Consider the following 26,740-nt stretch of genomic DNA (forward strand, 5'->3'; position numbering starts at 1 on the left):
GCATCGAACATGGTCAGAACAGGACTGTTTACTTTTTGTGGGCCTTACCCTTTGACATATTACCTAGAATTCCTGTCGCCAAACATGCGTCCTGACTTCTGTGCTTATAGAGTTGTTTTACTACAGTGCCTTTGGAAATTGAAGTTCTACAGCCGTGAGTTAGCGGGCGCTAATATATGTAGCTAATGTTACCTTTCAAAGTAGTTCTGTGATTTTGCGTCCAACCATAGACAAACCAATTTAAAAACGACGCCAGAAATGTACTTGTCAATCATCTCAAAGAAGATCTATGGTCCGACTCGTTTCAGTTGTCTTTTTGTCGGCACTCAGTGTAGGTCTTTCTAAGGGCTTGTTTTTTCTTATGGATTGAACAGGTGAAAACTAAAAGCGCACTACTAAACTAAACGCCTCAGAAAGAGGTGGTTGGAGTCAACGCCAAGGTTATTAAGGTCGCTTTACAAAAGGACTTTTCCCACCCGTCCCAGTCCATTGGCATTGTACCATGTGCAGGTGTTCCTTTGTAACGTTTTGCTTTTATATGGCTCAAACATATAAAGCCTAAAAGCGCACCAACAAAACGCCATTTCCAAGAGGAGATTTGACCATGGCTGGATTTGGACGTTTTATGAGCGTGTTGTCTGGCTCTCTTTTTTGTCAGTTTTTTTCTTTTGTCCGCCAAACACAAAGAAAACCTGGTAAAAAGGAAACCCGATAAAAACGCCTAAAAAAAGTACAAAAAATCAACCAGAGCCTAGCATAGTCGACGTCTCTGCTTAGGGAATAACATCATCATCATAATAATAAATGTGGGGAATAACAAAATGGCTAAAACATGTAAAAGAAGCCGCTTGAATCATTGAGTGGATTCCGTTTCAATGGCAAGGTTAAGGTCGTTTAACAATAGCGCAAATTTTTTTCCCACCCGAACATACCTACCAGTACAAAACGTGCGCAGGTGTTCCACTGTAACTGTTTCCTTTCAGACCACAATTGTACAAAAGGCAAACAAATACACTAAAGCCTCACCGCAATGTTTACAATGCCAACAGGCGGTACACAAAACGACAAAGGGAAAATCTGCACACTGCAAACATGACCTTGCGCGCCAGGGGGCCACCATTCAACGTTTTGTTCTTTTCTGGCTTTGACCAAAGACTTCTGCATAATGCCATTGGTTTGACTTTGTACATGTAGGGCAGAATGCACTGGTGTTAGCTAGTCATGGATAACTGTGACGGATATCCTTTAGAACTTGGAGTAGGGCCAAAAAACGAACGAAAAAGTACAAGTACTCAAGTAGAGAAAATACAATCACACAACACACAATTACAAATCACATATGCAGTATTTGCAAAAAAATGATAATAATGACATAAAAGGAAATAGAAAATACAAACGTATGAATACACTTACAGAACAACAGAACCCACTTATCCAAGGCCAATAGACTTAAGTACCAAAGAAGAAGATCTTCTTCAAATACTAGTAGTGTGTTATTCTCACTGCTAGGCAAAAATGCCAACAGTAAATTACAATGGAATATCGTCTATGTTGTGCACGGGAAACTGTGTGGCCCAGGGGCCATTGGGACGAAGATGGGCACCACCATATGCGTCGAAATGTTTTGACCCTTTTAGCGGTTCAATCATGACACTGATTTTTAGTCCATCGTTTTTTTCCTTCCTGAAATACCTTTGAATTCATTAGTGCTGTTGTAGCTGACGTCTTAGTGCATAGCGCACTTGAACCCTAGTGACTTTTCAAGTTCATCGCCCTAAATTTGACCTCATCGATTTTTTTTTCCGAGGTAACATAATATTTGGGCTTTGCTTGAGTAGACAGCTCATAACAATGGGTCGCTAGGGATTTATGTGCTCTATTTGTTGGTACAAACGTTGTGCATAAACATATCTTATTCGCGAAGGTGTAGCCAAGGGTGCTTTTCTAACCTTTGAAACAAGCGGGCATTGTGCCAAAAAAAAGTCAACCACTTGACATTTGTTCGTGAAAATTGAGACAGGAAGCACCGAATTCCTTAGAAAATACGATCCTTCCACAGACGTCTTCTGTAGATCTAAGAAAACACGGGTTGTTGTCAAGTCTTTTGTAAGATTTCTTCGAACTGACACCTGCGCTTCTTTTGAGTAAGAGACAGGTGGCGCATGTCTAACGCGGAGTGATATCTAAGCCGCGCCACTGATATATCCTTCCGACATTACCTAAAGTACAAAATTCCCATTTTACCAATACTTAGAATACTTATAGAACGAGAAAAACTGTAAACTTTGAGAAACGTTATAAAAATTGATAAAAACACAATTGTTAATGCAAGAATTTTGCAAGATTTAGATAGTTGTAAGGGAAGAACTACTTTTCCATGCTAATAAGCAAATAAGCCCCGCCCAGCTGAGGTCATCCCGGTCAAGTCAGTACAGGCATTTGAACAGACCAGAAAGTTTCAGTTTTTCTCCTGGTTTTACGTCTCAAAACGTCGGATTTTCATTCAGACTTGGACATCAGAAGCTCAGAGACGACGTCTAAGACTCTTAGCAACACGCAGAGGTAAGTGTTTTGGTTATTATTTGTAAAAAAGGCGAGTTTTTGAGGGTTTGACATGTTTCGTTACGCTGTGCGGGTGTACCCAGTGTGAAGTACCCCTGTGAGTATGACTAATTTGAAGGGAGGGGGAGAAAAGGCACCGGCCTTTCTAACTTTCGAGAGCTTTTTCTTCAACTTTTTCCTCAATTTTGCCAACAACTTGACGACCTAAGCTTGCTCTATGTGTGTGTTATGTTATCACCAAATATTAGGCAATGGTTTTGCTTTCTAAGTTGATGAAAGTTACCCTGTTTTTGAAATGTTCACTACACTGCTGTTTGGCGTTTCTCCGTGAAAAAAAGTATTTCCTGTGTTTCTCCAGGAAAATAACAAGGAAAGAAAACGTTTTACAAGTAAAATGATACACTGTTAGCCTAACTTGCTATACTGGTCAAAGATGGAAAATGTCTTTAGTGAATAAATTGTCTTAAATTGTAGAAAGAGGCCAGCTTTAGTTTTTTTTCTGCCTTGACGTAGCCTGATAGTGATACCAATGATTTTCTTATCAGTCTTTAGATTGTTTTAAACACTTGCAATGCTTTTTTTTCTCAAAATTCTCGTATTCTTCAAAGATGGTGGTGGTCTGTTTAAGTTGTCTTAAGCATTAGTCACAGGGTGACCTCACCAACTGGATTTGTTTTGTTGACATTCCTGATCTAAAACACTTGGACTTCCCCTTTTTTTCTGACTCAGAGGTAGACTTCTCTTGTTAAAAATTAAGTATAAGAATATTTTCCCCTTCTTTTTTTGCACTTGTCAATGTGATTAAATAGCTCAGGAATTAAAGAATCAAAACATAGATATCATTGATCTACAAAATTTCAAGAGCTATCCTAAATTTTTATAAGGAAAAATAACAGTGCTACACCAGTATATTACCTTGTTTGCTATTCTTGTAAGTAACAGTACTAACACGGAAATAATATTTCGTGGAAAAAAGTTAAACTGGACGGAAACAATTTGATGCACTTCTGAAATGTTATTTGTTATTGTTGTTTTACAATGTATCCCTCTACTGCCATCATAGCTGTAGTAATAGAATTCAGACATGCATGACTTTGTAATTATAGTAGTAGACATCTGTCCATGAATTATTCTATTATATAGCAATGAATCATTCTTTATGTAGCTACAAATTATACTTTATGTAGTGTAGAATTCAGGCCAGATGGAAAACCCATAATTGTTCTGTAGGGGGTAACTAGTTATGTTTTAAAGTCGTCTTCTTTTTTTTCAAAGGGGACACCTAAGTTCTATGTATGTAATGATTATAGTATCTAGGTGTGTGGAATAGTTATTTCTTTATGTGGCTATAAATTATATGATTAATATGTAGTTGGAATTTCAGCCAGAACAGAAGTTAGACCTATTTTTCATTTCTGAAAAATGTCATGCACAGAGCTTTTGAAATGATTTTGAGGTAACAAGGCCCAATTCTTGTGGTCATGTTATGCATCTACCTATGGGCATAAAATGTACTTTCTCTATATCATATAGATCATACTTTATGTTGCATGTAAATTATTCTATGTTGCTGGAATTTCAATCATGCAGAAGGAAAAACCTATTTGTCAAATTATTCAAGCAGAAAGGTTTCTAAAAAGCAAGGACGTTATATGAGGTATAACGTCCTTGTAAAAAGTTATCCTCTTTTGTTCGAGACATCTAATTTTCGTCAATCCCTTCCTTGATTATGTCTCAACGTAAGACATAAATTGTTCTTTTTGTTACTCTGTAGCAGATAAAGTACAGGTATTCCAATAAACTTGATAGATTACGCCTTTATGTATCTGGAACATCAGGCATGCAGAAGGAAAACCTATTTGTCCTGTAGGGAATGAGGAATTCCCCAGGCAGCAAAGTGAACTCCTGTTCACCAGATGTGGATGGAAATGGAGATTTCCTGTACTGGAGAGAGAATAAAGCCAATTGTTCATTCATGGATAGGTGTAGGCAATCGCCAAGCAGATGAAGAGAGGCAAAAGTGCAACATTTCTCAATCTCAGGCTTTTAGTTTGTGGAACAGCAAGTTGCAACCGTTTTATAACATCACACTTCTGTGGAACTTGGAGCTTGAGAAGTATTGCAATTTTGGCTATTTACATCTGTTAGGAAATCAGGGTAGTTTGTAGGGTGGTATAGCCACTAAACTCGAAGCAGATGTAATGTTCAGCTTTTTTGTTGTGGGTCCATTTCCAGTGCTGAACACTCAGTTTATTTCACGAGAGAGAGAGAGGAAGGGAGAGAAAAAGAGAGAAACCATAAGCCATACATGTACATGTAACATTACATTGTTGAACAATACACTGTATGGTGGTTTCACTCCCACAAATGTTATTTGTCACATTGGATTACTTGTCACATCTACATTGTAGACTCTAGGCCTTAAAGTTTTTGTAGTTCTTAAAAAAATAGCAGCAACCTTTATATGTAACAATGCACTATGTCGATGCACAACCCAAAAGAAATATAGAGACGGAATTCCTGAAAGGTGGGCTAAATCAGGTCAAACTCGAAGCATAATGCCCATTTCCATATGTGTATTTGATGATGATAAATTCTGCACAATTTCTATGTGTACCATTCTTCCTTTATGTGCACCATGAATCGATAGAGCATTACCAGTTAGATTGTACCCCGTGTTCTTGCCTATTGATTTTAGCCTCACCCGTAAAATACACTGTAACATGTTTACAGTCGCATTGTTCTAGGCTGAAGTTCACGTATTGGATTTGTATAATGGTTGGTTTTACGTGCGCGAGGGGTGGGTAGAGTTGCTCGGGACCCAATGAGGACTAGTGCAGTACAGTATACTGTTTACAAATATGTATTAATATGCCAAATAACACTGGATATGACTTTGGAAGTGGTCAGAATTTGGTAGACTGAGACTCCACTGCCACTACCGTCAGTAACACTATCGAGATATCGTTGGAGAACAGTTTTTTTTTTTCAAAATCCTAACTTTGAATTGATATGTTATGAAAGAGATGAAAGCCTCAGATTTAATCTTGCTTATAAGTTATATTATAAGTGATACATGTAGGAATAGCCCCAGACAGCAGAGTTTGTGTTACACAGACTAATACAGGAATAGCCTTTGAAAATTCATATTCTCAATTCTGTATCAAGGGCTCTACTGCCTCTAGCAATTTTACATACAACATAATTTCTGCATATTGCAGAAAAAAGTTAGTACCATTCCCTGATTCCAATGAAGAAAATATTGGATAAAAGACTTGGAAATCATCCAAAACTGAACAAGATGAAAGAAATTTGTGTGCAATAAAGTAAAGAAATTGGTTCTTTGTTGTATCATTCCGTCAATGGAATTCATCGGAAATCAAGGAGCTTTTATCTGATAAAAGCTCCTTGTCGGAAATGTAATGATATTTGTGAATTTTAAGGCATAACACTAGGTCTCTATTGAAGTTTGATACCTATGGATTGATTACAAGTGGAACAAATTAGTAAATGGCCATTTTTACCAGGGTGTGCCCCCTCAGTGATGGATGTCACCCATGCTATAAATACTAACAGCACTGACAGATGAGAATCCATAGATGGATGGTACAGGAATTAGGACAGGCCTTATGGAACAGAGCTATGAATATCATAAGCTTAGGGACATGTGCTGGTAGAAGTGTGCTGTATCCAGTTTCTATACATATTGATGGCTTTGGCCACTCCAACAAATTTATTGTTTCTCATACTAACCAAGGATGGACCTTATGGTTATACTTATTGTGTGGTTGTTCGAAGAGTCGCAGCTTATCTTTGATACAGTCCCTTGATGGAAAAAATATGCCCAATTCTTACATATTATCAATTGAAATACATGTGTCTGGAAATGCACTTAAATACATGTAGTCATTTGATTTTGTGGTAGGGGGAAAATGAAGTGTTTCGCGGTGGTTATGAGTTTGCGGTAGCACTATATTTAGTCACATACTGTAATACATTTTGTATTAATAATAGACAAATTTTGCGATGGTTTTGAATTTGTGGTGATACAGCCTCGCGAAAACTGCGAACCTAAAACCACCGCAAACATGTCTGCATTTACAGTATTTGGCTTCAAAATAGTTGCTTGTTTCTGATGCATTAGTTTTTCTCTTTGCCCTAGATGTTTTTATTGTGTCTTCTTGGCTTGGTGCATTTCTAAATTGAAATGTCGGAGAGCCGAGTTAGGAAATAAAGCGGTGTGACCGTAATCCACTGGTCCAATATCACTTACTCTCCGGACAGAGCACAAGGTGAATCGTTAAACAATGGCTGTTAAATCCGTATGAGCAAAACGGACGGGATTACTCAATTTAGACCGACCTGTCTGTCCGAGAAATTACCTGTTCGATGGGAGAGTGGCTGGTACAACTGTCAATGAATCTTTTTGGGTTAAATCTTTTCTTTCCTAGATTTCGCAGGGTATACATGATGTACCTCTACTGGGAGGGGTCGCTAGCCCGCTCCCTTTAACGTGCACGAGGCAAAAACTCTCAAATACGGAACCTCAATTTTATGTCCCTTTTGAAAGACAGGTGTAGCCCCAACTGGGGTCTGTAGGGCTGCTGCCAGTTGAGCCATAGGGACATTCAGAGCTTGTCATATGAATCTTGAGTTATATATATACAAATGCACTAGGTGATCCAAATGTCTGGCTGGGTTTTGGTTTCTTCCGCTTTCCTATCTGGTTCTCCTCTGGACTGGTTGAACTAGGTACAGAACTATGCATCAGAGCCTTCTGGAAATGTATCAGCTCTTACAGACAAATAAACTGGGACCATCCCACAGGATTCTCTGAACTGCTCAGGATTAGTGTGGGGAAAGAAATTCAGCTGTGACAAACTCAACTTGTATCATATGTCAACATGCTATGATCTTGGGCCTCTAGCTCTGGATCAATGGTATATGGGGTTCGAATCTCTGTTTTGCCCTTGGAATTCTAAAAAAAACTGCATCAGTCCTCTGTTTAGGAGAGCCAAGCACATTATATGCAAGGATATACAACACACATATGATATCTTGGGGAGAGCTATACACCTTCCAAAGGAGTAGAGATTGTTTAATCTCCAAGAAGATCTATTGAGACCTGGGGCAGAGGCAGTATCCCAAAAGCTAAATCTAATCGGATACAGTTAAGCCCCTTGGATACTGTCTTTGCTCCCAATAGATATGCTTGGAGAAGGGATTTTCCTACTTACATGTAAGTTATTTACCTGAATACCTGCATTAGTGCATACCTTCTTTAGGAAGGAGGGCATTCAATCCTTATACCGCTTGCGCATGTAGCCATTTACCTTACCATCTGTATGGTACTTTTCCAAACAGAGAAATTCAGCTTCATTTATTTATTCGGAAATGTGACAAGTTATTCAGCTTCTAGTCGTTTATTTTGTTTTGATCTAATCAGAATTTGTTTGGCTGAGCGCTCAGTTTGGAATCCCTCTGTATTGGCTGGCTTTACATATATTGTAAGTATGGTTTCTGCTCTTTATGTATTAAAAACAAACATGTAGAAGTCAATATTACATTTGAATTGCATTTGTTTAGTATACAGTGCACAGTAGAGGAAAATTGTTTAGAGGTCTTGGCTGAGAGTGTTGGCAAAGACGTCTCAGAAAAAGCTAGTGTAAAGTGCATGTTTTTCTAACGATTTCACTCTTTTTGCAGTTACTCTCTCAAGGGCCAGTCAGGCTGTATAATGTGCATAAGCTATGTACAGGAAAATGTTAAAAATCTCCAAACAAAATATGCTCCAAACAAGTCTAACTGCTGCATCTGCTTCGAGATTATGTTCAGACTACTATATCAAGAAATGCCACCACTAAATCAGTTAGTGACTGCCCCTCCCTCTCTTTGTTTTTGTTGATTAGTGTGGAATTGTTGCCCCTCCCCCTTCCCTGCTGTGTACCTAAACAATGGCATGCATCTGAAATGTGAAAAATAAAGTCATTATGTACTCTCTCCCATTGTCTTGTAAAGGATCTGCATTGTTCTCTTTCAATTGTGCTTGAAGCGATTGTATGCTGTGTGTATCACCTGGTTGCTTTTTGAGCAAGCAACTGAAACCAGGTGTGTATCAACTGCATGAAGCTTTCTCAGGTAAACTTTCTGTATTTAAAAGAGAGTGAGTGGACCAAACCTTACAGTCCTGTGTTATCCTTTATGCCACTTTTGCCCACCTCAGAACAACTGTTGTGTTAAGTGAGAAAGTTTGTGTTAAAAGGTATGACTAAATCCACTCTGTGATGCAGATGGAGTTTCAGTTTCAGTTTTAATGTTTGGACACTGGTGAATACATTTTAGCTCTGGACCTTGGATAAACCTTTACAGGTGAACTTTGAAGAAATTGAAGCTTAGAGAACTTTGTCTGTCTGATACTTTAAAATTGTATTGAAGTTTGCTTGTTTTTAATTTCATGGTAGCGGGAAAATGGGGTGTTCTCAGTGGTTTTGCGAACATAACATCAGCATGAACATTTCTGCATTTGCCATAATAGGTGCTCTCCTCCAACATTAGCGCGCTGGCTTTATGTCCTATATCCAAAATGATACCCTTAGTGGAAGCTAGATTCTTATTACCTCCATTTACCTCCATGAAAAAATGGAGGTATAGTTTTTGGTGTGTCTGTGTGTGTGTGTCTGTGTGTGTGTCTGTGTGTGTGTCCGCATATTTGTGGTCACCATAACTCATGAAGGGTTGGGTGGATTGGTTTCATACTCGGTGTGTTGGTAGTGTGTGATGAAAGCTGGAAATGATTAGATTTTGGGCCCCCTGGCGGCTCCCCTTGGTACTGCAGCGCAACTTCCGGTTTTGCTATCTCGGTGTTCTGAACATGCTATGGTCACGATTTTTCAGTATTAGATAGCTCTTGTGCTCAGGAAGAAATGACATACGTTTGGGCCCCCTAGCGTCTAGTTATGGGATAGCAGGGGCATTTTTGTCAAAAACTTCTGAAGAGGATAACTCAAGAAGGGAACAACGGATTTTCATCGTTTTTGGTATGTAGGTACCTTAGACAATGTTTTACAAGATAAGATACTAATTATGCAAAATAGGAGTACATTTGCATAATTAATGAGAATATTCTATCATAGCAGTTTTTTCAATGTATCTCTTGTTCCAGACATGCTATGGTCTTGATATTTAGGTGGTAGATAGCTTTTAGCGCCATAAACAAGTGGGGCAAGTTTCAGCCCCCTAACATTTAATTGTGGAACTGCAGGGGTGTTTTTGTCAAGACACTCCAAAGAGGATAACTGCAGAAAGGAACAACGGATTGCCTGCATTTTAGGCATGCAGGTAGCTTAGGCAAAGATGTTCATAATGATATACATGTGATGCAAATGAGGACTTTATTTGCATAATTAATGAGGAAATTGTGTAGTTCCATTGTTTTCAATAACTGGACCTCAATACATGTAACACATTGTTGATTATGATAGCTGGAATATAAGCAGATACCAAATATGGTAATGAGGAACTTATTTGCATAATTTATGCAAAAATTGCAAAACCACTGTATGATTAATAATGGGAATTTTATAATTGTGACATATGTACGTTATTCAATGATTAACAACACCATGCATAAATTATGTTTATGTTTTAGTCAATTGCATGGAATTTACGAAAGCTCTAAATTTTCATGGAGGTATGAGGTCGCCGAACTCTAGTTTTCACTTGTGTACCTTGTTAAATACAAATGTGGCCTCAGTTAGCGCAAGACAAGCTGTATAGCCAGGTTACCCAATACTTAGCCCTGTCTGAGAAAGTTTTATGGCAGACAGTGTTTTCCCAGACAAGTAAATTGAGTCCAGCCAGTAGTACAGTAGTGATGACTTCCCTTCTGTTCTGTGTGTAACCAGTTATTCTGGTCTATGTAAACACTCCACACTTCCTGTCATTTGGTGTCCATTCCTTCCTGTCCCCAGGGAGGTCTTCTTGTCAGGCAAGGGCTGTAGGGAGAACAGATAAGAAATGAGTAAAATATCTGAGAGATAAAGATACTTTGAGTTGTTGTTGTTGGTTAGGAAAGCGCCCTTTTCACACATGTTGTATTGAGATTGAGATAAAAGTTATGGATGAGTTGTGCAAAATTCTAGCCTGCAGCTGGTATCCAGCCGTATTAAAGCTTCGGAGTCTCTTAGAGTAGAGTAGAGTAGAGTAGAGTTTTTCAGTCTGGTAGGAGTATCCACTCCAGTTTGGCCTGCTCTTATGTCCTCTCGCAAAATCGCACACAAAACTTGCGAAGAGGTCAGAAGAGACTCTGAAGCTATGATACGGTTGGATACCAGGCTACAAAATTCAGCTGTTGTGTGGCAAAAAAATATATCATAAATGCATATAACTATATAAGACTGCGCCCCTTGGGCTTCCATTCTGTCACATGTTTACAGGATATATACATTCAAGATTGGCATTCTTCTATCCAGAATAACTCAAAACTTTCCATTTATTCTACGCTAAAGGAAAGATACGGACAAAAGAAGTATCTTTCGAATGTACACAATTTCGAACTTCGTAGAGCAATTACAAAGATAAGAATCTGTAGTCACAAACTAAATATAGAAGCCGGAAGATATTCTAAAATTCCCCGTGACCAGAGGTTTTGTCCATTCTGCCCAAATGAGATCGAAGACGAACGTCACTTCGTTATGGATTGTTCTCGATATGATGATAAACGCACAGAGCTGTTCACATTACTTTCCACTTGCTCTAAAGACTTTGCTACTCTCTGTTCGATAGATAAACTCAACTACATTCTGGGAGGCGATAATCAGCATTGTGTACAAGTAGGCAAATATATTCACGATTGTTTATACCGTATAACCAATAGTGTAAATGACATGCTAGACCCTTTATGTTGATGTATCCATACCTATAGATATCCATATATATGTGTTTAGTTGTACTGTATTAAAGTAGTTGTTATACATGTAGACATTACGAAAGTCGCTGTACTTTTGTCGTGTCAATAAAGATTTTTTTTTTTTTTTTGTAATACTTGTGATATTGTACATGTATTTTACACAAACAATTTGCCATTGCAGTATGTGACTACAATGTATGGCACTACTGCGACTTTAAATCCCCATGATCTTGATACAGTACCTTTACATTCTAGCATTTATACTACAGTTATGAATATAATGTAAATCAAGTTATATTTGAAAGTCTTTCTTTCCAGGCAAATTGAATATTGTAGAAAGATGTGCTATTTAAATAAAAAGCCACAGTGACAGTAGCTATGTAGAAATTCAGAGGGGCGAGTAAGAACAGAAAGAAACAACATCCCGACTCCCGGGATTCGAACCCGCGCCGAACCCGGGCAGCCAGATCACAAATCCAACGTGCTAACCACAACACCAAAAGCTCAAGAGCTGTTGGCGTGGTCAGTTTGGCAGCGCTAGAACCCCACTGTTACAGCTACATAACCTCATAGAGTCATTGGAGTTTTTTACTGGCACAGTCCTGTACTTGGCTTTTTTTTCTGATGGCTAATTTTTCTGACAGCCGGTCTCCCTGATTATAGCTCTAGATCTACACAGTACAGTGACCACTGGTATAGCACACATGTTGTTGTGACTAGGAAAGATCTCTAATTACATGGCATCCTGTCATGTTTGACACTGCCTGGCCATATTTGAGCCTACAAAGATAGGAATCATGGCACAGGGGGTAACACTACTCTGTAATCTTTGATACATGGAAGAGGACTGCTATGCAATTATGCTTTCTTTACCACTATTGATGATTTTTTCCATCAAGTTGACCATCACAAACATAAGGAATCCTGTGTATAGACTATAGTGACCACCTGTCTACATAGACCGAACTGTCTGGACCCCCAGAGTGGTCTTTTTAGGCAGTTTTGATGCAGACGCAATGTGATTGCAAACAAATATAATGTAACAAGTACTCTCCAAGCATAAGTCCGTTTCTGCCGATTTAGGCGTTTTTATTGTGCCGTTTTTCTTTATCGTTTATGTCACTGGAAAGCCGAAAATAAAAACGCCTGAAAACACGTCAAAACAGCCAGAGCCGAACCTCTGCTTGGAGAGTAAGTAACACGCTGTTTCTTCCTTGCATGCCAAAGTTACAATCCTAGCTGCTATTGGCTGTGAAAATGAGTTAGTTTGGCCTAATGACTTTTCGCACATGACCTACACTGAACTTCAACATGAATGAACTACAGACCATAGCCCAAATACCTGTGCCAAATCAAGAACACTTCCCCAACACTCAAGACGTCTCAAGTGTCTGCCGAACAACGCAAGTCGTTCAAGTTGACTGGTCTGACACGTGACATGAAAGGGAAATATCGCCCAAAAGTGAAGTGGTTTACGTCATTAGCTTCGTTTTACAATCCCTGTGCTTGGCTGTTGTGTTCGTAACAAGGTCGGTTACTATGTTGGGAGTGTTGGAGGCTATACATGCGCAGGTAGGGCATAAATTTTGATAGCTAGGAAGTATTGTATGGTGTAAGGAACAGAGTTTGCGTTCTGTTTGTAATGAAATTGTGTTTAAGTCAAGTTGTTGTGTGTGGGCTTTCTACCTAAATTTGCTGCAAATCAGGGTTTTAAAAGTTAAGGCTACAATAAGCTCAAAGAATTCAAGACCCTAGGATTTAGCTGAGCAGGTACCAAGTTGGTCAGATAAAAGTCTTGTTGGTTTAGCCTGGTATCCACACCTATTGTATTGTATTGTATTGTCATTTCTTTGCAAAGGACGAAAGAGATCTAGCAGTTACAACAAGTTTGGATACCAGGACATTGTAGGTTGTGTAGTATTAGTAAGGCCATTTCTTCATGTACATGTAGCTTTGGAGAACTCTACAAGTGTATTTTATGTTTAATACATCACACAGACTTGTTATTGGAACATTTTCTTTCGTCTTGAAATTTAGCTTTCAATCTATGTCTCACTAGTGTATGTTTGAATGTATTCAGTATATCATACGACATGCTTTGGGTTGGCGACTCTGGTTTCTCTCATTCCTGTGGCACTTTGTAATGCACAAAAAAATGCAGTAATGTTTGTGCTTGTTTTATGTTCACTGTTTTCGCATTGGGCACTTTATTTTGAACTCAAAACCACTGTGAACATTTTATATTACAGTATGTGACTGCAGTATATGGCGCTACCAAAAACTCAGAACCCTAGTGAAATTAATTCCCCGCAAACATGAATGCATTTACAGTTGTCTAGCATCCAGTATTTGTGTCTTGTGTCTTGGTTCCATAGGAATCCATACTCTTTAATTTGAGGTTAAATGCAATTTTAATTTGTCTTTCTTTGTGTATGGATCCTTTACTTCCAAGAAGGAAGGAAGGACATCTTTTGTTATCTTTTCTACAGATAACTCAGTTTGTGCACCTGCGCCAATTAAGTTGTAACGACTTTATTGAGGCCTAATTTGTTTATCTAGTCTGTTGTCAGGGCCTAATTACCCTGCACAAGGATAGGAACAACACAGGTTTACACATAGGCGGTAGGCCAAGGAATTGTCTTTGATTCGCCCGTACACCGTATCGCTGAGCATTGCCGGGGTTGGGGATTACCCGAAGGTCGGGGAAGTCGGCGAAGCCGACCAATCGGCGCAGGAGTTTTTCCACCCGAAGGTCGGCTAAGCCGACCAATCGGCGTAGCCGATTTAGAGCGCGGCGAAGCCGCGCGGCGAGCGAAGCGAGCTAGGTGGGAAAGGCCTTTTCTACTATCGCCGTTTTCTGCAAAATTCTAATATCTAAGTCAAAACTTTCAAGTGAATTATGTTCGTCGAGTTATTTGGAGGCCATTTAACGTACAAAGAGCACATATTAGTCATTTCAAATTAAAATAAACGCCGTTGAATTTTAGCCGATTTCCGGGTCACTGCGTTACCAGCAGTACGGCGGCGGCCACACCACGTCGTCGTAAAAAAAACGCATCGGTAGCTAGTATATTTACCAAAACGCTGGCACTAACCACATGTAATCGTTATAATCATTGATGCATTATTCTTGTAGAACGGTCCATACTTAAATAATCGCTAAAATGCCATCTGTTTCACGAGATCTGTATTCCTAAGGAAGTTGGTATTCCTATCTCAGTTCTTACTTTCGGGTTGGCGACGTTACCGATCACGAAAATCAGACGAAAGCAGTGGAAAAAACACGGTCAAAACGTATCTGCAGTGCAGCGTAGCTTTTGTCAGCGTGTTGAAACCCTCAAACTTCTCAAATAGTACCACGAAAACCGACAAGGCGCCTAAACGGGCCCGCCGTACGATCCCACACCACAACACAGATGATCGAAAACACCGGAAGTGGTAACGCACATCAGGGAGATCGGTTGCTTACCCATCCAACATTTAAAGTTAGGGGAAAGGCGGCGCAAAGGATGACGGGAAATACTCGCACTAAGAAGATAGTAATCTTTGACGGGAGCATCTGAGGAGGCATTTCCGGATTGGCGGTACACGGCGGAGTACCGTGGCAGACAGCGCGCGGCGGGGTTCCTGTTACTCAACAAAAAACACACTTCCGAGGCCTATTGCCCATGGTTTACATGGAAAATCACTGTGACTCTTAAGATGTTCACTGTGTTTTCTATTTTCATGGTTTTTGAAGTGATATATGACTGCTCCTCCGTGAATTTATTACACTGTGAACATGTGAATCTGTTGTTTATGTACTGTACTACAAAGTACAAACTGTTTTAACCAATATTCAAAACACTGCGAAAACGTCCTTTCTCCTTGTAATGCATAATTAAGCCCTAATTTACATTCTTCGGGACTGGATGCATGAGTGGTTGTAAGACAAGGCTTTCTACTTTTATTGAGTAACTGGTTAAGGATTTCAATTACTGAGTTACACATAAAGATATACAACTTTCATACGTCACAGGTTTTTGCTTTTGAATGTAAAGGTTTGGGGTTTAAATCCATTGCAGTCTTCTCTGTTGTAAAGTTGGGAAAAATTACAGAATAATTACACCTATTTCCTCACTCCACTCAGGTGGAAATGAGAACCTTGTTGTTACTAGGGACATCCTCTAGTATGGGACGTAAAGACGGCAGTCCCTTGTTTGAGGAGAGAGACACCTCCTCAACATTAAAGAACCCACCACACTTATCAATAGAACTTAGAAGTAGGGGTCCTTCCCAGTGTGAGTGGATACAACCTTATAATGTCCTTGTCTTATATGCGCATGTACATACCTTGTACTTTGTGCACAAAGCTTTTGTGTTAATGAAGAAAAACTTTTTCAAAAAGAAAGAAGTAAAAACAAATGATATTGAGTGTGCTGGGTAAAAACTGTGACCTATCGTTTATAGCAATAGGAAAGCATTTACATGTACAAGTTTGGTAACAAGTTTATCCCATTATGTAACCACACACTTACAGCCCCTCCCTGCAACTTTGGACCTCTTTCAGTGTAGTCAAGTTTACACTTCGCTAATCCAAGCTAACATTTTCACTGCATGTGGTCTCCCTTCCAGTCAATAATTTCTCGCCCATTATCGTCTGTATAGCTTTTACTTGTTCATGAAAGAAAAACTTTGGAAACCCTTTTCTTTGAAATGAAACATGGGGAGTGAAAAAGAACCCCCTGACAGAATGACATCATGTTCTAAACATCGCCCGCGACAACCATTGGACTTTGTACCTCGTAAAACTGGGGCTTTGACCTATATCAACGACCATGTATTCCAACTTTTACATTTTAGATCTACTGTACACTTTGGAATGATGATTTTACACATGTAGAAAGCTATAATCAAGGCTGGACTACAGATACATGGGAAAGTTAAAAATATGCTTCAATCTCAGTTATAAAATGTGGAAGAAAACAATGATACTACTAAGTGAATCTAACGTTAATGAAGTGAATGTTCCACGTTGTGTTCACGTGGTGTGTGCATGGGAGGTCGTCTGTCGGCTGATTTGCTGTCGTTGTTTGCACAACGTCAAATTTTGCTGAGTGGAGTGGACTGATGTCAGATGTTGGACCATAGTTCGGGGTCACGGTGACCAAGCATGGCCATGTTCACAAGGTGGTCTGTCAAACTCTAAAGTCTGGATTTTAAACATTATTTTGGAAAAGAAGTACTGAAAAAGGTTGTACAGTTGTGTATGCATTGCAGTAGACATGCTAGGTAGGAAAGAAGTTAGTGTCATATATATATATAGGTTCATATTATATGTTTCTGTCAAATTCTAAAACTGGAATTTTCGTTGTTTTGGGGAATAGCAGTTCAGTATTCTGGTGTACCTAATGCGACTAGTAACCAGTATATATTGTGAGGTTGCACATTTGGAATTCATGGTGCGAAAGAATGATTAATGATGTATGACTTGTAAGTTATTTAGCATTGTCATGACTAATGTCTAAAAAGTTTTCTATCAAAATCTAAGGCTGGGTTTTTGAGACCGAGGGATTATAATACTACATATTTAAAAGAATTGAGTGCGTCCACATTTGAAATTCTTGGCAAGAAACAAATTGTAAGTAATGGTTGCATGCTTTTTTGACATAAATACATATACACATGTACACTACATTTTTGTATTTTCAAATAGAATCTACTAAATTGTTAAATTTATCAAAAGGTTTATTTTGCAGAAAGTTCTATGTTTTCTGAGTAGTTTGACCTTGGAAGTGGTGTTTGTTTTGAGAGAGGGACTTTACATATCAGTGGTCAAAGCGTTACAACCATTAGATTGTTTCCAAACAACCAAAACTAAAGATTTCCATTGTGATAGAGAATATGTGGAATGTTGCCTATTGTACCATTCTTTGTGTTCTCTAGCATTGTAACCTTGAAGTGTGGTATTTATGTTCAACATGATAAAGGAACTTACTTATCTGTGACCAAGGCTTTCTATCCAGATTCCAGAGTGAGACAGTTGAAATTTTCGTTTTATTATTGTGAAATGTCAATTGTCCAGTGTTTTGTGTTCCAGTGTACTAAAACCTTGAATTGAGGTGTTTATTTTGAGAAAGGAACTTGTAATTATATACCTATTACCAAAGTATTACAACCATTTTGTTCATACTAAGTCCCAACAATGTACATGTAAAATATTATCAGTTTTCCTATAGTATGTGACATGTAAATTTTTCCAGTGATTTTCCAGTGATTTTCCTGTACCACAACCTTGAAGTGTGGTGTTTATTTTGAGAGAGGAACTTACATACCAGTGGCCAAAGCATTAAAACTCTTTAGTTGTACCCAAACAAGTGAAACCATCCACGTGTGACCTAATGCTCACAGAAGAGGTGACCCTTGTCATGCCCCAGGGCAAAACTGTCTCAGTTCATGGGAGAAGCTGTTTGAGGACAGACATGGACCAGATAACATGGTGGGAAGGGTGGGTTACTATTGTAGGTACAAGAAGATCTTCTTCTAGTTACGCTTGGTCATTGTCATTGGTAAGTACACATGGACAAGTTACAATCATTATTTGTATAGAAATGAACATAAAATTGATTGTTTGAGGAGAGACATTGACCAGATAATATCGTGGGAAGGGTGGATTACTATTGTAGGTGTAGGTACAAATAGACCTTCTTCTACATTGTATATGCTTGATGATTGTTGATCATTGCCATTGCTAAGTACAAATTCACAGTCATAATTCATATAGAAATGAATTTAAAACTGATAAAAGCATTTATTATTAAAGTAAAGATAAGAAAATATTATGTACCTGGTGCTTTACTCTATAAGTTATTGGGCAGGCATGTTTTTGTTAGCCTACTTTTGTTAAAGGAACTGACGTAATCCTTTTCATCAATGAAATTAAAAAAAAAATTTCTCCCACCACTAAGTCTTATTACCTTCTTTCTTTATGAGGTTTGGTCTATCCTGAATATCAGACCCCAACCTCAAAATATATCATGTGGTCCCTACACGATAGATATTTTTGAGATCGGGCTGTGGTCTGGTAACCAGACTTGGTAACCTACATGTAGTTCGGTCGATATATTGTACAAAGTATGTGTACATGTATATGGGCTATATTACATGTATTTGAATTTGTTGAAGAACTGCAAGAGGGAACCACAGAACAACCTAAATTTCTGTCCACGTTGGAGAGCACATGTACATAGCACATGTACATGTACATGTACATGTATGTACAGTACGTCTGACCCTGCCTTAGCTGCTGATTTATATCCACTGGGACACTCCATTAGCTCAAGGGTGGCATAGCTTAGCACCACATTATGGCAAGGGCACGCACTTGAAATTCTACCACCAACTTGAGAAATGTCTGAAATATGTTGGTAGTAATTATTCCTTCTGGGGATGGCCGTAATGTTTGAAAACCCCAAGTTCTAACTGTCCTATCTTCAACAGCAAAGTACTTCAACTAAGTAGTACTACTACTACGTACATGTGGCATGTTCTTTGTAGGTACTACTACTATAGTTGTCCCAATATAAAGGCAAGACATACACTTGAACGTCTGCCACTGATTTCAGAAATGTCTGGAGTATTTTGCGTTGTGAGCAATTATGACTTCCACAGGAAACAGCTCTTTCAAACACAGGAAATGACCTAGATGTCGGCCTTCCAGTTCAGTGACCTTGGGGTGGCTATTATGTTACACAGAGGAGCTTGGTACAACTTTATAGGAGCAAACTTACTTGTACAACTTACTACAAGTTGTAGCATTCTGTAAATACACGTATTATTACATGCAATGTTCAGAGGAAAAGTTAGATATCATAGATATTCTACCATAGACCTTCTACTAGATCAACAGCCCCAGGACCTCTTTACCTGCAGGCATGCAGGTATGGTTTTCAGTGGCGTGGGAATTTTTGGAAGCTGGGGCTTTACGGCGCTGTATCTCGAGAACGGATGGTGCGAGCACGATGATTTTTGGTATGTGGGTTGGGGGTGGTGTCCTGACACTCAGGTTTGATTTTGGGCCTCCTGGTGCTTGTTTATATAGGAATGTAGAGTATCTAAGTTCTAACACAAATTTTAAGCAAACTTTAACTTGCACAAGTTGTAAGCTTCTGTAAATATTATTGCACAGCCACTGTATTAAACATTTATTTTTTTAAACTGTTATAAGAGGGGATTTGCTACATCTTTTATTAGTTTTTGATTTTTTAAACCTTTATTTAGCCTTGAGTAATGTTACATAGTCCCTTTGACCATGATCTTTCTCATATTCATACATTGTAATTACTCAAGGTTTGTACTATCAACTATCAAACAGAAGCAAAGTTGTATTGTTTTGAAAATTTGATTGGAAGTTGTATGTCAGCATTTTTATCTCAGCTGGCAAAATAGATGGTTCAAATGCTGTTATTTGCAAAGGATATACAAATTCTTTTGGTGGTTGCTCAAGACTAGATAAAATATACTGAACTGGAAGAGGAACATATGAATATACAGTAGAAGCCGCTTGATTGCACACCCAATTTGCCAGCGAATTCCGTGTAATTATCCGGCATGTGCGATAATGCGAAGTTACCCAGTTGGACCGCACCGCCACGGGATTTGGTGATTCCGTGCAATTGACCGAAGTGTGCGTTTATCCGACGTGCAATTAACTGGCTTCCACTGTACAGAGTCTGAAGGGAAAAGTCTGTACATTGATACACACAATTTTATGGAGAAATGCAAAGTAAAAACTCAATTTTACTTCCACTTCCAGCCTTCTATTTTTATCTTGTCATTTTTCTTAACTTTACCTTCAAGTGTATATTACTTTATTATTACAATTATATAATATTAGAGTAAGACCAATAATATTAATTTGAAGTGGGTACTGTAAATGCAGAAATGTTTACAGTATTCACGGTTTTTGGGGGGCAGTCTTACCATGAACAAAAAACACCACTAACATTTTTCCATGATAGTATATACAGTCTATGGAGCTACCGTGAACTTAAAACCGCCGCGAGCACGCAAGTTTCCCGCTACCGCGAAATTAAATCCCCGCAAACTTACTAGTTAAATGCATTTACAGTATGTTGTAGTTTCATATACATGTCCATGTTTTTGTATGAGATAATGAGTGGGTTTCTTGTGATGCTTACATAGATCAAGTAACTTCCATTTTTGAACAATTGAAACTCCCATTTCAGGTCCTGTTTTTACATTGACTCTTGCATGCACGTGCATGTAGCAACAACAGACCAAGTACAATGGTAGACAGAGTTGCTGTCCATTTTGAGTGATGACTGGTGTGAGATGCTCATACATAAGTGATGCTGCTCCATTGTGGTGCATCACTAACAATACATAATCACTTTACCACAACAGATGACCACTTTATCAGTCATAATGGGCCATTATGGGAGGTGTGATGATGTACTGTTCAGTGGTGTATTCATGTAGAGGGACTGGGAAATACTAGTACAGTAGTGAGGTATTTTTAGTAGCAACTTTGGGAATTTCACTCATTTTATATTTCAGATATCATCCCAAGAAGTTGTTTTTTATTTGTATCTATTACTATTAGATGAATTACAAAAGCAATAATGAAATGCTACAATTTTTTTATGATTTTAAGTTGTTTGTATCATTCCATGTACGAGTGGTCAAGGTATTGGGTGTTGAAGTTATAGCTTATAATTTGTGAACAAAAGGGAGTATGGTAATCAAGGCCACATAATAGCAAGTGATTATGAGGCATTGTATGATGTATTATGCAGTAATCACTGTATTCATGAAGTTATTTGGGTGATGTGTTTCTTGTTACAAAAGAACAATTCAGGTTTCCGTATTAACACCATGTTAAGGCAGTATGATTGTACATGTATAAGTTACTAGAAAGGCCGACATTTGCTTGAGAGCAAATGCAGCATATTTCAGCCATCTCCCTCCCCATGCAACAACAGACTATTCCAAAATCACCCATGTGCAAAAATCGAACACTTTTGTTTAAAAGTCACTTCCACTAATGACACTTAATGACACCCAAAAATGAATCTTACAAAATTCCTAGTGCAAGAATGGACTCTTCCAGTGCACCCCATGTGAATTTTCACAATAGACCAGTCCAGAAATACTCTCACTGAAAACATGGTCAAGGTTGAACTAAGCAAAAAAGGCATGAAAAGGTAAAATAGACCAGTCCAAAAACACTTCCACTAAAAATGGAATATTGAATTATCACCTTTCTAAAACTAAATTTGAAAACATCCCCATGCAAGAATGGACTCTTCTTGCGATACCCCTATGTAAAGAGGTGCAGTCCAAAAATACATCCGCTAAAATTGGACTTGGACGTAATCACCCAAAGTCCCAAAAATGGATTTTAAAAATCCCCCCATGTAAGGATCGACTCTTCCAGCACAACCAATGTAAAATTGCAAAGTTGACCAGTCAAAAAATAACCACACTGAAACACTTTGACATATCAAATCACCAAAGTCCATAAACAACTTTCTAAAAAATGCCCCCCTCCATGCAAGAATGGACTCTTCCAGTACACCCCATGTAAAATTGCAAAATAGTCCAGTTCAAAAATACTCCCACTGAGAGACATTACATAATCAACAGTCCAAAGATGAATTTAAAAAATATGTACCCCAGTGTTCTCACCAGGCCTTTTCAGCATAGCGGGCCGATACGCTGTGGGCTGGAAAAATGACGCTGTAAAAAGCCCGCTACGCTGTATTTTCACCCAGCGTAGCGGCAAAAAAATGGGGGAAAACTGGAAAAATACCGTAGTAAAAATGCGAAAGCACGTGCCAAGCACGCGCCTCCGCTGTTTCAGGAAGTTTCAGCTCGAAGGGAGGTGTTTTATAGCACCCTGCGTACCGCTATCTCGCAGCCCCCACCCAGGACCGCCCCTTGCGCGGCGTGCGTTCTGTACTGTAAACAGAGAACCGGCACAAAACTTGTAAAAAGTTTCGGTTCAAGTCCGGTTAAAATCGGAACGGCAAGAAACGCTTCTTGGACTTGCACAAAAATAGCACTTGTATACATTCCCTTTTATGTTGCAGTATACTTGTAAATCATCTAAAACCTTCCAAAGATCGAGAAATTTGCGTTGAGAAATGACGAAAACATCGTGCGTGCATGCAGGCAGCTAGCGGTAATGGCGGCGAAAACATCGTAAAATCTCGCAAAAAATTCTCGCGAGATCTGATGCGTCTCTGTGACGTCAGGGGAAGCTAGCGATCTCATTGGTTTAGGATAAACAACAGCAACGACCGCCATTTTTAGAGCAAATTTTACCGTATTTTACCCCGAAAATTTCTGCCGTTTTGGAGATTTTGCGGGCCCAAAACTCATATCAAAAGGAAGCAAAGGTATTCTTGTTGTTTTTACGTCCAACACCTCTTATGTGAACGCATTATTCGTCCGCCGATCGCGAACTCGAAAGTCGGCCGGGGATTCCCCGTGCCGAGCACATGTTTCTGCGTGTTTTGTTCTGTTTACGATGAAAAAAAATACGATGGAAACAGAGACTGTCAAAGTTGTTTATCTAGAAAAAGTTGGTGGCAAACCGAACAATATTTATGAGTACTGTTGAGCTGAGTAAAGTTTGTTGTTTACGAGTTTTTAGTTGTCTTTGATGCTTTGACTCAAAGTATCGTTACGTCAAACTGCTACAATTATCGTAGATATGCCCCTAAAAACAGATACAATAAGCCTTCTGAATAGCCTAAAATGCAAGAGCTTCCGGGGGGCTTCGCCCCCCTGGGGCCCCCCACCGGGGCTCTGCCCCTGGACCCCGCCGGGGGCCTTTGGCGGCCCCCGAAACCCCAGCCCTGACGCTGTGAAAAAATCCTGGTGAGAACACTGTACCCCCTCTGTGCCAGAATGGGCTCATCCAGATAACACCGGGCTCACTGATTGGCTGCCAATCCCCTTCGAGATGTTGACTCAGGCTACGTGATTGGTTGCCTCTTTAATCAAGTTACTAGTATATATAGACATGAATGAATGAATGAATTTTATTGCTCAACAATCGCACAGGGTACAATGTATGGCAATTAATAACAACTAATAGCTATACAGACAGTAGTACTAAGAGGCTACATACAAAACAACAACAAAACATTATTGATAATAGTACAGTTATGTATGATTAATCTTATCTCGCATTTGGAAAACATTATAAACTGTGCACATGCTGTCTTCAGGTGGGAGAGGTCAACGACCTTGAGGTCGTTGACCCTCTGGCCAGTGCAGAATTACCAAAAAAGTCCACAAATATTTCATTTTGAAGTGGTTTATGCCAGAAATTATACATGGTTCATTTGAATGAATATCTAGTGCACCTATTTACCAAAATGTAGGTCATTTGGTTACAAGACCAGGGAACAGGAGCCAAAAGCGTACGTTTTTGGTCAAACAATGGCCAAAAAATTCCAAAATTAAGCATTTTGTTGTACCGTATGCCAAAGGTGTAAATGAATTCATGTGCGCATATGTAGACGGCACTCCTATACCAAAATTTCAGGTCATTTGGTTGTAAAATGGGGTTATAGGAGCCAAAAAATGTCATTTCTGGGGCAAAAAATGGCAAAAAATGCCAAAATTAAGCATTTTGCTGTACCGCATGCCAAAATTGTTTTTGGAATTTTGTGGGCATATGATCAAGGCACCTCTGTACCAAATTTTAGGTCATTCGGCTGTAATACCAGGGAACAGGGGGGCATAATGTACATAAAAATTGCAAAAAACATGAATAAAATCATTTCAAAGGAGGATATGAAAAAAATGAGAAAAAGGCACCTGGATATTGACCCACTCGACCCTTGTGCCAAATTTCAAGTAATTCGGTCCAGTTACGACGGAGTTGAATCGAATTGAAGATTTGACAGGAGAAAGAAAGAAACATTACGAATACAATATATTTCACCATACCTATGGTATGGCTGAAATATAATAACAACTATAACAAAGTTGTGAAGACCCATCTAATAAAAAAATGCTGTACAAGTTTGCTGACATGCAATTTTTTTTTTAGTTGGAGAAAATGTAGGGACAAAAAAAGCTTGCACAGCCACATGCAGATTTAAATGTTAATGTGCTGTTCATGAGCATAAACTTGTTAATGTTAGAGTCAATGTGAAGCTATTGGGAACAGATTTTTCAGATAATTAAAACCTCCGTACATCTGCTTGAGTGGTTCCCCTTCCCCTGAATGGGACACAAAGGTACACTAACCCTGGACTCAGCTGTTTGTTAAAGTAAAGGTTAGCTAATTGGGTACCCTATTCTCCTGGCTGACATATTCCCCAACCCTGAGTGTATTCATCCATTAAAAACTGACAGGCGAAAATCACAAAACAACCCATACGTTCTACTGTGTACAGCTGGTGTTACTGTTGGGTATGGGTATGTATGTGTGTGTGTGTGTGTTTGTGTGTGTGTGTTTGTGTGTGTGTGTGTGTGTGTGTGTCTGTGTGTGTGTGTGTGTGTGTGTGATTGTTTGGTATGGATAGTAAGAATAAGCATTAATAATTTTTTGTGTTGAACAATAGAAACAATTTTTCAGACCTTTGTCTGTTGGTTACCTTAATTCATCTTTCAGCACTTTCATATGTTCAATTTTCATTATAGGGTCCTTCTTTTTCCCTGACCTATTCTGTATTTCTACTAAAATCAGATATTATTGACTCTGCATATGATTTCCATCCTTCCAATCACCTTAAAGTTGTATAAAATCAACCACAAACATATTAAACCCATTAGTTATGTATCTACCACTGATGAACTGATAACGGAGCAAACAATTGGTGTCCTTGTGGTCTAAAGCAAATGGTTAAATGTCCCTGTTTGGTTTGTGTTGATTTCAGATTGCAAACTGATACAAGAAACCTGAAGGAAACTTTGGAGGAACTTAAAGAAGACTTGAAGAGGGCAAGTGAAATTCAAGGACAAGCAAAAAGGTGAGGTCAAAGTTCAGGGACAGTCTTTGATAGTCTTTTCTTAGCATTGGTTTTATTTTTGTGGCTTTCAATTTTCCCCTGACTGTAAAATCAGAGAAAAATGTAAAAGCAGAAGTTTTTGCGGTGGTTTAATGTTTGCGGTTTTCGCATTGCAAATTTACCGCGAACTTAAAACCAACGCAATTTTATTCATATGATAACTTTATACTTCAAGTTTTTAAAACCTTCTTTCCTAGAATCCTACTATGGAATAAAACCGCAATAAAAGGAAATATATTTACAGTATTTTGTACAAGTAAGTGATTCAAAATCTTGCAGTTTCAAGCAAGCAATGTGTTGTTTTTATATTACTGCAATGCATAGATTGAAAGCAATGTATTTACGTGTATAGACTATACTGTTGAGGTGTTGGGTTCAAAAGTTCGAAAGGTAACTAAAGGGCTGCCAGCTTATAAATGTTTTTAATGTCCAGACTCCAAAGTCTGAAGTTATGGTTAAATTGTCATTATATTTCTTTTGTTCAGTTCAAACCCAAACATCATTGTAGAGTTGAATGTTTAAACAACATGATTGTGTAGCTATAATATTGTTTGACATTAACAGAACAAACTCAAGGTTGGTATGTAAAATTTGTGAAATGTTTTTTACAGGTAAAGGAAGTTTACAAACCGACTGTTGTTTTGAACTTGAAGCCATAGTTCAAATAGGATGTTGTTCAACTTCTTATTCCAAAAAATTATATGTAGTTTGACAAAGACCTTCAACACTAAATTCAAAATTAATAAATTCTGTATTAGTTTTCAGGAAGTTTTCAGGAAGTTATTAGTTTTGAAGGAAGTTATCAGTGTCTTTTGAAGGAAGTTATCAGTGTCTTTACATCTTTTTTTTTGGCAAAAGGATGTTGTTAAAGTTAAACAACAATTGTATGTAGCTTTTGTAATACAAATGTACTTGACAATTGTCAACAACCTAGACATCTAATTCAAAATTAATATTTTGCAGGAGTTCTTTTTGGAGGAAGTTTGTTGTTTTGAAGCCATAGTCAGTAGCGTGTGGATGTTGATATTTGGCCAGTGTGGTATTAGAGAGTTGCAACGTTAATAACCTAGACATGGTAATTCTTTTTGGAGGACGTTTCCTGTGTTGTTTTGAACCCATAGCATGTGGATGTCAGTATTTTGCCAGTGTGGCATTTTTGTTTAGGAAGTCATAGACATCTGATTAAAAATTAATGCTTTGCAGGAGTTCTTTTTGGAGGAAGTTTGTTGTTTTGAAG

At 38.5% G+C, this 26,740-nt stretch overlaps 1 long non-coding RNA gene across 1 annotated transcript; it reads left to right on the forward strand.

Annotated features, from left to right (window-relative positions):
* The first annotated feature begins 2,395 nt into the window (after positions 1-2,395).
* Positions 2,396-25,469, forward strand: LOC118411510. The gene is made up of 2 exons (XR_004830683.1): positions 2,396-2,562; positions 25,372-25,469. It is a non-coding gene; the product is annotated as an uncharacterized LOC118411510 (long non-coding RNA).
* Positions 25,470-26,740: the final 1,271 nt, after the last annotated feature.

The sequence above is a fragment of the Branchiostoma floridae genome, chromosome 3 (assembly GCF_000003815.2).
Source record: "Branchiostoma floridae strain S238N-H82 chromosome 3, Bfl_VNyyK, whole genome shotgun sequence".
NCBI classification, from domain to species: domain Eukaryota; kingdom Metazoa; phylum Chordata; class Leptocardii; order Amphioxiformes; family Branchiostomatidae; genus Branchiostoma; species Branchiostoma floridae.